Source organism: Lupinus angustifolius, chromosome LG12 (genome assembly GCF_001865875.1).
Source record: "Lupinus angustifolius cultivar Tanjil chromosome LG12, LupAngTanjil_v1.0, whole genome shotgun sequence".
NCBI classification, from domain to species: Eukaryota; Viridiplantae; Streptophyta; class Magnoliopsida; order Fabales; family Fabaceae; genus Lupinus; species Lupinus angustifolius.
This window is the reverse complement of record NC_032020.1, coordinates 12,227,172-12,227,432: the sequence shown is the minus strand read 5'-3', so window position 1 is coordinate 12,227,432 and position 261 is coordinate 12,227,172.

The following is a 261-nucleotide window of genomic DNA, read 5'->3' as shown; positions in this document are numbered from 1 at the left end:
CAGCCCAGTTAATCGATTAAATTTTTGGTTAATCGATTAACGAGATACAAAATTGTAACTGATTCGGTTTTCCAAGTTTTATGTTCCAACTGCTTTTAAAAAACTTACGTTAGTCGATTAAAACGCACCTTAATCGATTAACTGCATACTTTTATGTATATTTTTAAATTGCAATAATCAAATACGTTATGCACTTAACTTATACATGTTCAACACTAAGTTTATGCCTAGGATGTACAAATAACATGTATGTATATGATG